Here is a 17737-nt window from a genome sequence, read left to right as displayed (position 1 = left end):
AAAGAGTTTGCAATTTTAATATCAGTGAGAAGTTTAAAAGAGGTATATTATAAGAGTGACAAGGACCAAGAGCTTGTAATTGACATCAATAAGCCATGCATACGACAAAAGACTACAGTCTATTATATTGTTAAAACAAGCCTGAAGAACTTACACATACTATCAGAGGGTGAATCAAAGCAGAAGACTTTAAAAAATGATTATGTCAGTGACTGATGAGGTGTAAAAAAAAAAAAAAAAAGGCTTGCAATCTTTTAAGAGTAAGGGGAGGTGAGCAACATTTAATAAAATACTAATTTTCTGTGTTAATGCAAACTTGAGAAATGCAAGCAGCTTGAAATTGCGTCAATAAAATGCAGCTGGCCTAATGCTAAGTTGCATGTAATTTGTGGCAAATTTGCCTTTGCTCGATCATTTAACACGTCTGATCATCTTATAGGTGCCTATACATCTAGTGATGTACGGGCAGATCAACTAAAACCAGGGTTGCCACCTCGTCCCTTTAAATACCGGCAAATGTAAGTTATAAAGGTTCTTGGGCTACTAACACAATCCATGTCTAAACTGCATCTAACTAGCCACAAGGCATGTATAAATCATGTGTCAGTATTTAAAGGCATGAGGTGGCAACCCTAAGACAGATCTCTCTCTGATCGGAGAGGGATCCAACGGCTACACATACACCGCAGGCAGACATCTGATCAATTTCAGCAAGAAATCTCTTGTAAAACTGCCTTGTGATGTCACATCCACTGCTTCAAAATGTCAATGCCCGTGCATTATAATCTCACCTGTTCCTGCTGCCATGACTGTCCACCTGCTCCTGGTCTCCTCCATTCTCTCCCCCGAGTGCCACAAGCAAGCATGACTGCATCTCATCCCAAAATGTCATATGCTCCTTTAAGAAAGAGATGGAGGACTGTTAACATTCACCTGTAACAACTTAAAAATACAGAATTCTTTACTTAGCAAGCAAACGAGGAAATCCAGTGAAGCACATGTATTACATATAAGGCCCGGTTCACACTGCCTTTTTAAGCCAAACGGATCCAGTACAGCGGATCTGGTCTCCGCTTCACCGGATCTGGATGGCTTGTGCCCACTGGCAATTGGATCTGTGAAAATGGATCTGATCACCAAATATTCGGATCGGTTTTCATGCCGTTTGCCAGGTGAGGGAGGGTGCAGCAGCTGGGTGGGTGGGTGAGCAAGCGTTATAAAATACCTGAAGCAGACAGTAGAGAGGGTTTCAGGCTTCCATCTTCTTCTGCGTCATGTGGTCAAATGCCACGGAAAAAAGACAGAAGCCTGAAACCGTCTCTACCGCCGGCTTCAGGAATCTGTACGTTTTAACCCTCGCTCATCCACCCATCCGAAGGCCTGGTTCACATCCCCTCATATCCCCCCTCCCCCCACCAGACCACCCACCCACCGTGAATTATGCCCCTTAACGGTCCGTTTCTTCACTAGTGTGAAGAAACGTTCTGTTCTCCCATTACCCCCAATGCAGAGCTTAAACCTTCCATTCCCGGTCCAGAAAAATAGGTTCTGCAGCATTTTTGGGTCCGTTCTACAGGATGTAGGTAACGGATCCATTCAAGCAGATGGATGAGAACGGATTCATAGGTTAGCATTGTATTCATTCGCATCCGTTCCGTTTGTACAGTATCTGTTCGCTTTTTAACACTAATATGAACCGGGCCTAAGAGGTAGATCATGAAATGCAGATATTGTCCACAATCGAAAAAATAGATATATATCACAAGTACAGATATTCCCAATGTCAAGCAGAAAACACCAATTAAGGGCAAAATATCATTGATATACAACTAACAGCGGCAGGCAGATAACAATGGCCTTCATATTAGTGTGGAGGGTACGGTATAACACGGTATAACACCATGCAGCATCCACACTGCATGCAGTGCTTTGCTACAAAATGTATGTGTTAACAGGGGAGCAGGAAAAAATGTCGCACAGCTCCACCAGAACATTATGGCGCCGTCAATTCAATGTAAAACGCTAATTAGCGTTTTGAAATTGTAACAGTGTTTAGTGCAGCGGTATAGGACTTAACTGAGGTTATATTTTGTGCAAGATGCAGTTCGAATCTAGTCAATGATCATTTTTTTTTAATTATTTTAATTTGATTCATGCGCTGCTATCTGAGCATTAATAAAAGATTAGTTTAACCTTTTCGGGACCGCCTCTATGAGATCCTACGCCGCACTTGTGGCTGTTCTAGCCTGATGCGGCGTAGGATCTACGCCGGCCCGCAATTTCCGCTCCCGACGCGATCGTGCGCACTCGGAGGAGGAGATTTAGGGCCTGTACACACTGCTGCGCTTGCGCTGCGCTTTTCAAATCGCATGCGCTTTTTAATCGCAAGGTCTTTTGAAAAATAATGAAAATCGCGGAGACCTGTACACACTGCTGCGATGCGCTTTTCCTATTCTCATGAAGGCTTGCGCTTTTAAAAATCGCATGCGATTTTAAAAGCGCAGCAGTGTGTACAGGCCCTAAGCTGTCATAAGACAGCCGACATCTCCCCCGAGTGATCAGCAGCCATCACGTATGGCTGCTGATCACATGATCACTACGATCGCCGTCGGATCGTAGTGATCAGTTTGACAGCTGTGGTGGCAGGGGGGAGAAAGAAGAGGATCCACTCACCTCCCTGCCGTTCCAGCGACGATCGGCGCCCCCTCCGCTCTGGTCGGCATCTCCGCTCCGTCTGACGTCATCAAGCCGCGACCCGGAACTGATCGTCAGACAGAACAGAGATGCTGGCTGGAGAAGAGGGTTCTGTGCGGCTTATCGCTGGAGCCTGGAAGGTAAGTGAAGGCTGCTGGCAGGAGGGGGGGGGCCAGGCCACCATGGGGGGACACAAATCCAGGCAGCCACAGACGGGATCCGGCCGCCTGACCCCCCCAAGCGCGCGCACCCCCTTCCCGCGCAAAATGCCTGGTCCTTAAGGGGGGAGGGGGGGGGGGTAGGTGACCGGTCCCGAAAAGGTTAAAAAAAATACTTTTTACGAAGTCAAAGTTTTGTGTTTTTAATATCCCTGCTGCATAACATACAGTATGCAAAGAAAGTGGGAAGGCAGAATAAAGATGAGTTTGCAGCCAGTAACTCAGTGTCTCCTCCTTGCATACGATATTCAGCTGGGATATCAATAACACAAAACGTTTACTTCATAAAAAAGTATATTTCAACTAATCTTTTATCAATGCACAAATAGCAGTGGTATCTCTATCAATTAAAGAAAAGAAAAAAAAGTAGCGTGCACTGATTCGAACCTGCAAAATTTCCTTTAAAGACCCGTACTTTACCAGTAGGCTATCATTTCTTCTTGTAAACCTGGCTTAACAATGCTTAGACATCCTTTTATAACTCTATGCTGAAAAGCATCATCTACTGGTTATAAATTTGACTATAATACCACAGGCTTATTAAAACGGAAAATTACGTTAAGTCTAAAACGCTAAATAGCGTTTTAAGGGGCATTCCAAACCGTGCGCCATTTTTTCCAGGCGCCGCTTTTGACTGTATGCATTAACAGTGACAGCAAAGCATACTTTTTGATTGTAAGCTTCACTGTATCCAAAGCAACCTGCGGTGACTGCCCTGCACCGCTTTCCCATGGGTGCTGTCACAGGGAAGGCAATGGCAATCCCTAGCCTAAAACTGAATACACAAATAGGAACTGTTCAGTACAAACAATTTCAATGACAAGCACATGAAGGTACTTTCTAGTGGAAAGGCAAAAAGGAAAGGGTAGAATTGTAGTGAAAGGCTTCCTCAGGCCCCTGCAGTACTCGCACCTGATCATTTCACCTGTATGGCCCCCTTTTATGTTCTTCCATCTTCATCTCCCCTGATGCTCGTTCTGTGACCCAGCATCAAGCTCGTACTCAAATAATATGTCACCAGGTCATTGAGAAGAGACATCAGGGAAGTGAAGATGGAAGGATCATGCTGGCTGGACAGGAGTGGCGAGCGCACTGCACTGTGAGTACTCTGTATGGGCACCGAGGGAGCAATATTAACTGGGTGGGGTGAACTGGGGGTCCATCACTGGCTCTGGGACCCCAGACAATTACATATTGCCATTCCCCATCTCCTTTCCTGTGAGATCTTCCGTCCAGACTGATAGATCAATTTCGGAGCAAAATTTATCAAACTTACGATCAGGTGGACATGTTGGGGCATCGATCCCCAGCAGATTCAATTACAGTGATTGAATCTGCCAGGGAAAAGAGATTAGTGTATGGGTACCTTAAAGGGGCACTACAGCAAAAAACTAAAATTTAAAATATGTACAAACATATACAAATAAAAAGTACATTTTTTTCCCAGAGTAAAATGAGCCATAAATTACTTTTCTCCTATGTTGCTGTCACTTACAGTGGGTAGTACAAAATCTGACAGAAGTGACAGGTTTTGGACTAGTCCATCTCTTTATAGGGGATTTTCAGGGATATATTTATTTTCAAAAGCACTCAGTGAATGGCAGTTGCTCTGTCCAACTGCCAAAAAAACTGTGTAGGGAGCAGGGAAGCTGGCCAGCATCATTGTTTAAATCCTTTTTCAGGAATATCTTTATAAAGAATAAAAGCCTTGCTGAGAATCCCCTATGAAGAGATAGACTAGTCCAAAACCTGTCACTTCTGTCAGATTCCTACTGCCTACTGTAAGTGACAGCAACATAGGAGAAAAGTAATTTATGGCTCATTTTACTCTGGAAAAAACGTACTTTTTATTTGTCTATGTTTGCACATATTTTAAATTTTACAATTTTTCGCCGTAGTGCCCCTTTAAGACAAGCAGTTAACTGACAAAAAACAATGACAGATAATTCTAAAAGGAAGTAAATACCAATACACATCACAGCACTATTACCAATGACAAGCAGGCGCAAAGGAAGTAACGCAGATTTACCAATGACAAGCAGGCTGCAAAGGAACACCAACATTACAGTGACAAGCAACCAGCAAAGGCGTGCATATACAGTAGCAAGAACAAGTATATGAACCCTTTTGGAATTCTATGGATTTCTGCACAAATTAGTCATAAAATGTGATCTGATCATCTAAGTCACAATAGACAATCACAGTCTGCTTAAACTAATACACACAAATAATTAAATAGTTTATATATAAGGAGTTCAGCGCTACACCACAACCCAACTGGATTCCAAAAGAGTCCAAAAACAGCCGAAAATGGCGTGCACTACCACTTTCTCCTCAGCTCAGGACGCCGCTAACATGTAAGGCGGGTTACTGATGCGGAAACCGCTGAACCACGAGGGCAGAGCGGCGTCCTGAGCTGAGGAGATAGTGGTAGTGCACGCCATTTTCGGCTACAGCAGAAGGACTACAAGTGCCAGCCGGGCCCAACAGAACGGGGGAAAGAAGAAAATTTGTAAGTGCAAATCTGTTTTATATATAAATAAATGTCACTGGTTTTACACTATGTGAGGCATTTGCTTTGAGGTAATTTCTGTATGGAGATCGGCTTTTAACCACCCTGGCGTTCTATTAAGATCGCCAGGGCGGCTGCGGGAGGGTTTTTTTTAAATAAAAAAAAAAACTATTTCATGCAGCCAACTGAAAGTTGGCTGCATGAAAGTCCACTAGAGGGCGCTCCGGAGGCGTTCTTCTGATCGCCTCCGGCGGCCAGAAGTGACACGGAAGGCCACAATGAGCGGCCTTCCGTGTTTTGCTTACTTCGTCGCCATGGCGACGAGCGGAGTGACGTCATGGACGTCAGCCGACGTCCTGACGTCAGCCGCCTCCGATCCAGCCCTTAGCGCTGGCCGGAACTATTTGTTCCGGCTGCGCAGGGCTCAGGCGGCTGGGGGGACCCTCTTTCGCCGCTGCTAGCGGCGGATCGCCGCAGAGCAGCGGCGATCAGGCAGCACACGCGGCTGACAAAGTGCCGGCTGCGTGTGCTGCTTTTTATATCATCAAAATCGGCCCAGCAGGGCCTGAGCGGCAGCCATCGGCGGTGATGCTAAGATGGTTAATGTGAAGGGGAAGACAAAGGGAATCTGGAATCTGGTGGTGACATACAGCAGATCGCTGTGGTGGGGGACGGCCCGAAGTGTCCCAAAGCGCTATTAGACCTGAGAGAAGGTATTTTTTTCTGGTGAGTGTCTGTTCACCGGGTGCTGGAGGAGGATAGAGGAAGTTAAGAAGCTGTCATACTGTGACCCCTCTGCAGATGTGGACTATACTTTTGCTGTCTCTTTATGTGGATGTTGCTCATATAGATAAGTTATGTAGCGCCGCCTTCTTTTTGTGTACAAATAATTAAATGTTTCAATGGTAGCAATGAAATAATTATCAGGCACTGATGTGATATGCTGGCCACACAACTAGCCATATATGCGATTCAATAAATTCATCAAATGAAAATTGGTGCCGTAACAAGCCTGCTCGATCAAGGACTTCACTGATTTTGGGTTGAAAAATCTCAGTCCGACATAGTTGATCGAGTGTGTGATGATAATGGCGTGCGACATTGCGATGACCAACGAAGACGGCGGACCCTGGCTGCCGTTTCCCAAATATAAATCTGACCCGTGCCCATGCAATGTGAACCTCACCTGCCTCAGCTGCTGCGACTCGATCTCCATTGTCTCCCCTGAGTGCCGCCAGCCGTGTGTGTGACATCACACGCAACGCCACGCTGTAGCTGCGTGTGACCACAGTGGTCAGGGAGGCAGCAGAGGAGACCGGGAAAAGCTGGACAATGACGGCAGCTGGAGCAGGTGAGATGCATGGGCACCAAAGGGGCACATGAACATTTGAGGAGACAGCAGAGGAGGTTGATAGGCAGCAGATGCAGCATCACGTCATAAGGTGGATTCCCCAGATATTCACTCTGATATTCATCGGGAATCGGCCTGCAGTGTATGGGCAGCCAATAGATAGTCACGAGAGATGATCAACAATGTGTTCATTTTTCAACTCCTATAGCAAAGTGCATGATGTTTAGAATTCAGCGACTGTGGTAACAACTGCATTTGATATGCCAGATTGCAAGATTAATAAAAATTGCAAAACATGCAACAAACACAGAAGTTTGTGACGGTGACTGCAGGCAGCAATAGTGGATGGCAAGTAGCGAGGGTTCCAAAATCTACTGACATAGGTTAGGTTTATCATGAAAACTGTCAGCAGCGTACTGACACGGTGACTGCAGATGTGAGAACGGGTATAAAGGTGGCCACATGACACCCATCAAAAAAATCTACAGGGTATGACATTTCTATGGATACACCATTTTATGTGAATGGTGAAGTTAACAAACAAAACCACCGCTATTGGTCGGACACTAACTCACATTGGATAGATCCCTCCAAGACTGTTGGAACAAAAACATTGATGGTATGGTGTGGTATATGGGGTGTATCCATAGATAAGGTGTATACATATAAATGGCCCACCCTGTACAATATATCCTACACCATTCAATATTCAGACAAATATACCATAATTTCCACCACAGCCAATAGACAAATCTAAAAAATAAGGAAAATTCAGATTGCTCAGTTCAAAAAAAAAATGTAATAGTTACATACAACTGATTGTTTTTAAATAGAAAAAACATTAACACATTGCCATGGCAATAGCTGATGCATCATTCAGAAATACACCTGAACTGCGCGGCTGCCACAAGCCAAAAAATGATGACATCAGTAACTGACAGAATTTTGGGGCAGTATCGTCAACACATTCCGCGCTATAAAGGCACTGCAGGGACACATAGGTAATTGTATAAATATATCCATTTATTTAAAAAAAAAAAAAACCGGTGAGGGAAACTATATTAAATATTCTTGTATGAAGCAATAGGTACAAGCGTTTTCAAATCCAGTTTCCTCTCCCATTAAGATCCATAAGATCCACAACTTGCAAAAAAAATTTATAGAAAAAACAGCATCTCGTGAAAATTTTAGTGATATCAGCAGGTAGTGATGACACAGTCATACAGCATTAACGACCAGACAGTGGCAGGCAAGTAGTGATACACTAAAGGTGGCCATACATCAGGCAACTTGGCAGCCGATTGACCATCCAATACGATTATTATAATCGAATTGGATGAAAATCGTTGCCGTCAAGTGCATGCCCGACCATAAACAAATATTGAATCAGAAAGTCAATCGGCCCACAAAATAACCTGATTTATGGCCACCTTAACATGTAATAACAGAAGGCAGATGGTGACATTGACGGCAGTAATAGGAGGGTATTAGCAGGACAATATTTGTAAACAAACTGCAAACCAGAGTGTCTTCATGTGCTTCAATAATTTTGATTTACAGCCTGCAAAACATTATATGAAACATGGTTCACACTACATCTAAAATTCTAAAACCAATGCTTAAACATGTGAGCTCTACTGGTTTCCCACTGTCCTCATCATGGTACAACACCGCCTTGATCGCCCAGCACTTTTGTTCTCTCCACAAGGCCACACACATTACAATCTTTACAGCAAAACATTCAAAATGTTTGGGGGAACTTGTTTAATCATGTTCCTTTCTCTTTACTCACAAATTCAATGTGTGTGGCCTTGTGGAGAGAACAAAAGTATTCTCCAATGCTAAGGGTACCAGGTCTTTTGAGATTAGGGATAATATGAATTGTAATTCAGAAAGAGTGGTGTACTGTATTAAATGCCCGTGCAATTTACTGTATATCGGGAAAATGAAACGACGTTTGGGCACCCGCATTGGGGAGCATGTGAAAAATATAGAAAAGGCAGAGAAAGATAGCCCGCTGGGGACACATTTTGCACGTTTCCACAATAGAGATCCCACAACGCTAAGATTTAAAGGTATTATAAAACAAAAATTGTCCCATAGAGGAGGAGATATTGAAAACTATCTATACAAAATTGAAGCAACCTAGATCTACCGTCTGGGGACTAGAATACCAGACGGCTTGAACTCAGACTTAAATATGGTGTATTTTTTTGAAATAAGGATGGGGATATAGTGAAAAACAGGAGAAAATGGGCTTACTATATATTGCTGAGAAAAAGGACTTGATATGCTGGGGGGAAAGTTAAGTTGTCTGATGCCCTTAGTTCAGCTGAAACAAAGATGGTATCTTGTGAAACAGGGAGGAGCCAGGAAGCCGTGAATAATGGCCTCTATAAGGAGGCATTGCTGCAGTTAGAGCCATACCCCACACACTTTGAGAAAGCCCCGTGGGCGGGGCGAAACGCATCAGTGGGCGGGGTTAGGCTGACGCATGTGAGCGCTCACTACCCGGGACGCCGGGCTGCACCAACTACCTCCGCATGAGAGATGCTATGTGACCGGAGCAGGAAGCGTGGGAGGTGATGCGACATTAGCATCGGGCGGCTGTAGCCAAGGAAAAGCCCTGAGCGTAGCTCCCTCTGAAACCCGCAGAGTCTGCAGGAAAGGTCGTGAGTAATACAATAGCACATGGGAACCATTACACACGGAAGTATACAGTGCAATAGAGAATGTGATAGATTCCGCTGAGCTGTGTGAGAAGTAATGGACTGTAATCTTACGCTGGCTAGCATAGTGAACTGCAATTGGGAAATCTGACTTGCGGAAACGTGGAGATGCAAAAAGAAAGTGATTGAAGTTACTTAAGTGGCTATATCCCCATTGTAATGCAGGCTTGATAGGTCAATTAAATCAGAGGAAAGCTAAGGACTAGCTGGTCGCAGCAGAAGAAGAATCAAGTGTCATCTTGCAGCGGCAGTGCACTGCAGCTGGAGTGTGGATGAGGAGGCCTCTTGGTGTGCGCTGGGTGGAGGGCCCACATATGTCCAGACATGATTGGATACACCGATTGATTAGCATAGGCTTTATGCTGGGCGATCAAGGCGGTGTGGTACCATGATGGGGACAGTGGAAAACCAGTAGAGCTTACATGTTTAAGCATTGGTTTTAGAATTTTAGATGTAGTGTGAACCATGTTTCGTATAATGTTTTGCAGGCTGTAAATCAAAATTATTGAAGCACATGAAGACACTCTGGTTTGCAGTTTGTTTACGAATATTGTTCAGGGTACCTGAGTGTCTCCCCACATGGGTGGTGCGCAATTCAACATGAGGCCACCAAAAATTGTTTGGTAATTGATATTAACAGGACAAGCTAATACTAATGATTTGCCAAAATAAGTGACATGCCAAAACTACCACATAAAAAGCAAACACCAAGAGTAATTATCAATGTGGCATTAATTTTACACAAGTCTTATTGCCCATATAATCAACCATATCTCAACCACCTATAAGTAAAAGTGTTTTCTGGTACATACCTATAATCTATCACACTGAACTTCACTCAAAATTACCAAATGTATTCTGTATTAGGGCCTATTTCCACTACATGCGGATTCTGGATGCAGAAAACTGACTCCAATAAACGCCTATGGGAAACCTTAACCTGCATCAGAAAAATTGCGTTTAGTGGAAACAGGTACATAGACATTTATTGGAGTCAGTTTTTCTGCATCCAGAATCCGCGTGTAGTGGAAATAGGCCCTAACAGGGCTGTGGAATCGGTACAGGATTCCACCGACTCAGACTCAAATTTGCATATGATTGAAAGTATGTAGCATGAAATGCACCTCTTTACTGCCAACGCTTAGGAATTTTAAAATACAACTGAAGTGAGAAGGATATTTATTCATATTTATTCCCTTTTAAACAATACCAGTTTCCTAGCTAGCACGCTGATCTTCTGCCTCTAATACTTTTAGTCATAGACTAAAACTAGTCCTTGGTAAGAGTACTTGCAGAAGACAGGAACAAAGAACATATATCAGGCCCTAGGCAATGTGACTGTGTGTACATGTAAGTGATGTGCAGGTACTCTGCAGGAGAATTAGGCTATTCTTCCTCTATTAGACATTCTTCATGTACAATCTGAACCAGGTTTATGGGTGACAGGCAACACCTCTGTGTTCAATGTGCACAACATTCTCAGTGGATTCCCTGCAGTGCATATGTAGAGTATAGTACTACTGTGTAACAAAGTAAACCTGAGACAGATGAAATGAAAGTTTTATACATACATGGGGCTTTCTCCAGCCCCCTTCAGGCTAATCAGTCCCTCGCTGTCCTCCTCCGTCACCTGGATTTTCTGCCATGGTTCCAGAGACTGTGAGCCAGTCGGGCGTAGTGCGCATGCACACACTCCGCCACTGGGAGCGTACTACACCTGCGCAGCACTATTGCGCAGGTGCAGAATGTTCCTGGCAGTAGGAGCGGCCGGACTGCGCTGACTGGCTAAATTGCCGGGACTCATAGCAGAAGATCCAGGTGGCGGAGGACGACAGCGACTGGATTAGCCTGATGGGAGCTGGAGGTAGCCCCAGGTATGTATAAAATTTCTCTTTTCATCCGTCTCGGTACCCTTTAATTCGTAGTCCTCAAACCAAATTTTAACATATCAAATTATTTACAAAGATTTTTTATTTTTATTTTATATTATGTTGTTTTATGTTAGAGTCAAATCGATTTAAACCTGTGTGCAGCAAACTATCTTGCTCATATCAAAGCCAACAAAAGTCTCACGGTGTCTTTTCAGACCTTACTACAGCCAATCAGTCTTATACAGTGTTATTAGACTGAAACCAGAAAAGTCAAACGGCACTATTCGTGGGATCGCTGCTTCATCTATACAAAATTCAAATGATGTACAATGCTGAGCTGCGCAGGAATTACGGAATTACGCTATGGGCAACAAACTTTGTGTTTTGTAGGGGCCTGTGGGGAGCCCCACAAAGTTTGTTGCCCATAGCGTAATTCCAGAACAAATTTCCACAAACACCCTGGTGACAGTGAGAAAGTGCAGCATGCGTGACTCCTCTCCCCAGTTTAGTTTGCACTCACCAGATTATAGTAGGGGACTGTGGACAGCTCTGCATTGTACATCATATCAAATTATTTGATTTCATGAGTAAAGGGAGTGCATACATTTGCATAAACCAGAATAAACGCAGATTTCCGTCTCCTTGACCATCTCTATTAGTGACACAGCTACACATCAGGCTTTATTCTTACAGCATAGATGTTATTTAGAGGTATATATATATTACAGATTCCTGTGTACACATCATATATACTGTACAGTCACAATCAGATATGTTTATGACTTTAAAAATATGGGGACTACTTTATTGACAATCATAAAACATTCCCATCCAGGACTCGACCCACAAACAGAGCTGTGCTTAGTTCACAAAAATGAAATAAACCAATCAAAACATAGTTACCTGTGCTGCTTCAATAAAGTAGTCAATCAACAATGCAGGGTAGTTCACCAGCCTCAGGATGTTACCATGCAGATCTCGGGGAGTCCTACTGGGATGAGGGGTCCATCACACCTCTCAATTTCAAAGTCCACAATCATAAAACATTCCCATCCAGGACTCGACCCACAAACAGATGTGATCTTAATCACTGGTATTTATTCCATTTTTGCAGAAATATGTACAGTATAACAAAACAGCACGACGTTTCGGGCATAGGCCCTTTATCAAGTGCTCAAACTTCTGATATGAGCAATGCAACATATAGAGACACAATTTAACACACCACACCCAGCAATTGGGGGGCGGGTACATACTTAGTTACTAGTTAACCCTTTAAAGGGTAAAGAGCTGCTACCTGTTAAAGGAAACATCTGAGACTAAAGTCTTCATTCAAGCCACCAGGTGATTGAGTCCCCAAACACTCCATCCAGTAGGCCTCACGTCTAAGGAGCATGTTTCTGTGGGACTTGCCCTCCTGGAAGGATTCAACTTCCAATATCTGCCATCTTAGTTGGCTCACGCTATGTCTTGACTCAACAAAATGTCGCGCCAGGGGGGACACTGTATTTATATCCTCTCCCCTATCCCTGGCTTTCTTCAAGACCTGGATGTTACTTTTGTGTTCATTGAGCCTAATCTTAATTTCCCTTGTAGACTGACCCACGTACCCCAGGCCACAGGGGCACTTGATGTAATAAACTACCCCCTTAGTGTCGCATGTGGCAAAATCTCTCAGTGTGATGGATGCTCCTGTACGGGGATGATGAACCTCTGGGCCCTTAATGATGTTATTACAATGCTGGCAGTGGAGGCACGGAAATGTACCTGTCTTAGGGGGACCCAGAAACCCAGGGCTGTGGAGTCGGTCCAAAAATCCACCGACTCCGACTCCTCAGTTTAGGATTCCACCGACTCGACTCCTCGACTCCGACTCCTCTAATTTGCATATTACAATTTTGTTGATTAAAAGTATGTAACATGAAATTCGTCTCTTAACTGCCAACGCTTAGGAATTTTACAAGACAACTGAAGTGAGAAGGATATGCAGACTACTATATTTATTCCCTTTAGACTAAAACTAGTCCTTGGTAAGAGTACTTGTAAAAGGTACAAACCGGAACAAAGAACATCTATCAGGCCCTAGGCAATGTAAGTGTGGGTACATGTAAGAATGATGTGCAGGTACTCTGCAGGGGAATGAGGAGATTGTAAACAGACAACACCTCTGTGTTCAATGTGCACAGCATTCTCAGTGGATTCCCTGCAGCTCTGTGGGGAGTGCATATGTAGAGTATAGTACTACTGTGTAACAAAGTAAACCTGAGACAGATGAAATTAAAGTTTTATACATACCTGGGGCTTCCTCCAGCCGCCTTCAGGATAATCAGTCCCTCGCTGTCCTCCTCCGCCACCTGGATCTTCTGCTATGAGTCCAGGTACTTGAGCCAGTCGGGCGTAGTGCGCATGCACACACTCCGCCGCCAGGAGCATACTACACCTGCGCAGCACTATTGCGCAGGTACAGAATGTTCCTGGCTCTGGGAGCGGCATGCGGCTGGACTGCGCTGACTGGCTGAATTACCAGGACTCATAGCAGAAGATCCGGGTGGTGGAGGACAGCGAGGGACTGATTAGCCTGAAGGGGGCTGGAGGAAGCCCCAGGTATGTATAAAACTTTACTTTTCATCCGTCTCAGTTACCCTTTAATTTGTAGTCACTAAACCAAATTTTAACAACATATCAAATTATTTGATTTCATCAGCAAAGGGAGTGCATACATTTGCATAAATCAGCATCAGTGCAGAATTATTTCCATCTCATTGACCATCTCTATTAGTGACACAGCTACACATCAGGCTTTATTCTTACAGCATAGATGTTATTTAGTATATATAAGAGATTCCTGTGTACACATCATATATACAGTCACAATCAGATATGATCATCTGACCTTAAAAATACGGGGACTGCTTTATTGAAGCAGCACAAGTAACTCATTTTGATTGGTTTATTTCATTTTTGTGGACTAAGCACAGCTATTACTGTATATATACTGTATATATACATTATTTTTAATGCCTATTATCTGAGAAATAGAACATTTTATCATATTTTCTATTTTAATTACAGTTACAAATTCATTAGGAGTCGGAGTCGGTGCATTTTTTCCCGACTCCGACTCCAGCCACCCAAAATTGCCCGACTCCACGACTCCGACTCCACGACTCCGACTCCACAGCCCTGCAGAAACCTCTACTCCATTTTAAATTTTAAGGTACCTACGGTAGCTAACATTGTGATGTCTGATTTTGTAATACAGTACATTCTGGGTGGGGGGGGGGCCCACTGGCATCCTGGGATACTGTAGATTTATAGAGGATTTATTTTTTGGTTGGACAGGAAGTGAGAGAGAATTGCGCATGTTTTTTGATGCCCTAAATCAGAAACACAGTACCTTAAAATGTAAAATGGAGTATGGTGACAGCAGCTTACACTTCCTTGACATTGAGATCAGGAAGGGAGAACATGGTTTCGAAACCGATCTTTATAGAAAAGAAACTGATAAGAATGGCTTTCTTTTGGCCAGCAGCTGTCACCCTAGGCCATTGGTGAATGGGCTCCCTAAGAGCCAATATATTAGGGCAAGGAGGATTACCTCCACGGATAATTTATGCCACAAACAGGCGCAGCTCCTTACTGAGGATTTCGTGAGTAGAGGGTACAGCAGGAAGCGATGTGAGGAATTAGCATTGGAGGTAGCAGGGATGACCAGAGAAATGTTGAGACAATATAAAACTGTTGAATGTGATCAAACAGATGAAGTAAATTTTATCACCACATATTGCAGAGAGTCGGCAATATTAAGAGACATAATGTTGAAATTCTGGCCGGTGATTGAGATGGATCCACAAATTGCTCCAATCTGTAGAGCCCCACCTAGATTTGTGTATAGGAAAGCAAAGTCACTAAGAGACCATTTGGTAAGGGCTGACATCGGTAGGACTGGGGGTGTAGTCCAGAGGTTTCTGGGTCCCCCTAAGACAGGTACATTTCCGTGCCTCCACTGCCAGCATTGTAATAACATCATTAAGGGCCCAGAGGTACATCATCCCCGTACAGGAGCATCCATCACACTGAGAGATTTTGCCAGATGTGACACTAAGGGGGTAGTTTATTACATCAAGTGCCCCTGTGGCCTGGGGTACGTGGGTCAGGCCACAAGGGAAATTAAGATTAGGCTCAATGAACACAAAAGTAACATCCAGGTCTTGAAGAAAGCCAGGGATAGGGGAGAGGATATAAACACAGTGTCCCCCCCTGGCGCGACATTTTGTTGAGTCAAGACATAGCGTGAGCCAACTAAGATGGCAGATATTGGAAGTTGTATCCTTCCAGGAGGGCAAGTCCCACAGAAACATGCTCCTTAGACGTGAGGCCTACTGGATGGAGTGTTTGGGGACTCAATCACCTGGTGGCTTGAATGAAGACTTTAGTCTCAGATGTTTCCTTTAACAGGTAGCAGCTCTTTACCCTTGAAAGGGTTAACTAGTAACTAAGTATGTACCCGCCCCCCAATTGCTGGGTGTGGTGTGTTAAATTGTGTCTCTATATGTTGCATTGCTCATATCAGAAGTTTGAGCACTTGATAAAGGGCCTATGCCCGAAACGTCGTGCTGTTTTGTTATACTGTACATATTTCTGCAAAAATGGAATAAATACCAGTGATTAAGATCACATCTGTTTGTGGGTCGAGTCCTGGATGGGAATGTTTTATGATTGTGGACTTTGAAATTGAGAGGGGTGATGGACCCCTCATCCCAGTAGGACTCCCCGAGATCTGCATGGTAACATCCTGAGGCTGGTGAACTACCCTGCATTGTTGATTGACTACTTTATTGAAGCAGCACAGGTAACTATGTTTTGATTGGTTTATTTCATTTTTGTGAACTAAGCACAGCTATTACTGTATATATAAATTATTTATGATGACTATTATCTGAGAAATAGAACATTTTATCATAATTTCTATTTTAATTACAGTTTAAATTCAATAGGAGTCGGAGTCGGTGCATTTTTTCCCAACTCCAGGCACCCAAAATTACCCCAACTCCACATCCCTGGTTCAATGTGCACAGCATTCTCTGTGAGGAGTGCATTTTCTCCCAACTCCAACTCTTTTGGCCAGCCTACGCTCATACATCCATGCAGCAATACCAGGGCTGTGGAGTCGGAGTCGAGGAGTTGGAGCAATTTTTGGGTACCTGGAGTCGGAGTCGAGAAAAAATGCACCGACCGACTCCTAGTGGGCTTGATTCACTAAGACAAATAGCATGTCTTATCAGAGATAACACGCCTTATCAAAGTTAACATGCCTTATCAGAGTAGCACAGCGAGCGCTACGAACCCACAGGGGCTCAGGGCAGGACGAGTGGAGCTCTCGTCATTGCCAATTAGCAGGCATAAGTTCCTAGCGCTCGCTATGCTACTCTGATAAGGCTAGTTAACTTTGATAAGGAGCGTTATCTCTGATAAGGCGTGTTAACTCGGATAAGGCATGCTATTTGTCTTAGTGAATCCAGCCCAGTGAATTTAAACTGTAATTAAAATAGAAAATATGATAAAATGTTCAATTTCTCAGATAATAATCATAAATTATATATACAGTAATAGCTGTGCTTAGACCGCAAAAATGAAATAAACCAATCAAAAATAGTTATTTGTGGTGCTTCAATAAAGCAGTCCACGTATTTTTAAAGTGAGATATACATATCTGATTGTGACTGTATATATGATGTGTACACAAGAATCTTTTATATATACTAAATAACATATGCTGTAAGAATAAAGCCTGATGTGTAGTTGTGTCACTAATAGAGATGGTCAATGAGATGCAATTAATTCTGCGTTGATGCTGGTTTATGCAAATTCATGCACCACTTTTGCTTATGAAATCAAATAATTTGATATGTTGTTGTAGGTATAGGTATAGATGTAGTACATTCCTGGTGGCGGAGTGTGTGCATGCGCACTGCGCTCGACTGGCTCAAGAGCCTGGACCCATAGCAGAAGATCAAGGTGGCAGAGGACAGCGAGGGACTGACTAGTTTGAAGGTGGCTGGAGGAAGCCCCAGCTATGTACAAAACTTTCATCTGTCTCAGGTTTACATTAAGTTACACAGTAGCACTATATGCTACATATGCACTCCTCACAGAGAATGTTGTGCACATTGAACCAGGGCTGTGGAGTCGGAGTCGGGGTAATTTTGGGTGCCTGGAGTCGGAAAAAAATGCTTCGACTCCGACTCCTAATGAATTTAAACTGTAATTAAAATAGAAATTATGATAAAATGTTCTATTTCTAAGATAATAGTCATCATAAATAGTTTATACATACAGTAATAGCGGTGCTTAGTCCACAC

The 17737-nt window shown here is 43.5% G+C and overlaps 1 long non-coding RNA gene across 1 annotated transcript in view; it reads right to left on the bottom strand.

Annotated features, from left to right (window-relative positions):
- Positions 1-687: 687 nt before the first annotated feature.
- Positions 688-17737, bottom strand: part of LOC137549579 (uncharacterized) — a 76597-nt gene continuing 59547 nt past the window's right edge. Inside the window, exon 3 of the long non-coding RNA XR_011026832.1 lies at positions 688-898. This is a non-coding gene — a long non-coding RNA (uncharacterized lncRNA). The remainder of the gene's footprint in view (positions 899-17737) is intronic.

This window comes from Hyperolius riggenbachi, chromosome 1 (assembly GCF_040937935.1).
Source record: "Hyperolius riggenbachi isolate aHypRig1 chromosome 1, aHypRig1.pri, whole genome shotgun sequence".
NCBI classification, from domain to species: domain Eukaryota; kingdom Metazoa; phylum Chordata; class Amphibia; order Anura; family Hyperoliidae; genus Hyperolius; species Hyperolius riggenbachi.
The sequence above is the reverse complement of the archived record's forward strand: the minus strand, read 5'-3'. Positions and strand labels throughout refer to the sequence as shown.